General features: G+C 39.6%; 1 protein-coding gene across 1 annotated transcript in view; it reads left to right on the forward strand.

Annotated features, from left to right (window-relative positions):
* Positions 1-256: 256 nt before the first annotated feature.
* The window catches only part of LOC145256444 (uncharacterized), a 644,056-nt gene continuing 643,782 nt past the window's right edge, over positions 257-530 (forward strand). The window contains exon 1 of the mRNA XM_080115352.1: positions 257-530. This exon is cut by the window's right edge and continues 652 nt beyond it. The gene's annotated coding sequence lies outside the window, so the exon portion shown is untranslated.

A 530-nucleotide genomic window follows, 5' to 3' on the forward strand; every position in this document is an offset into this window, starting at 1 on the left:
TCTTCCACGTCTTCTACTTCTTATTCTACTAAGTCTTGTTTTACTTCTTCTTCTTCTTCTTCTTCTTCTTCTACTTCTACTACTTTTTCTTCTTTTTCTACTTCTTCTTCTACTTCTACTTTACTACTTCTTCTACTTCTACTTCTTGTTCTTCTACTTCTTCTTCTTCTTCTTCTTCTTCTACTTCTACTACAGCGGCTTCTTGTATTTCTTCTTCTTTTATGTCTTCTCCTGTTTCTTATTTTTCTACGTCTTCATCATCATCATCTTCATCATCATCATCATCATCATCATCTCAACTGCTTAACTCACGTCATCCGCATTTTTTTTACCGGCATCGCTTGCTCATGTTTTCGTTCATAACATTACCCTCCCCCCCTCTCTCTCTCTCTCTCTCTCTCTCTCTCTCTCTCTCTCTCTCTTTCAGTCACACACACACACACATACACACGCGCACGCACACACGCGCACACACACACACACACACACACACATCCATCTGCCTTCCTGGTGTCTACTTTCTTTTTTAT

This window comes from Euprymna scolopes, chromosome 32 (genome assembly GCF_053919585.1).
Source record: "Euprymna scolopes isolate OS-2025 chromosome 32, ASM5391958v1, whole genome shotgun sequence".
Classification (NCBI taxonomy): Eukaryota; Metazoa; Mollusca; class Cephalopoda; order Sepiida; family Sepiolidae; genus Euprymna; species Euprymna scolopes.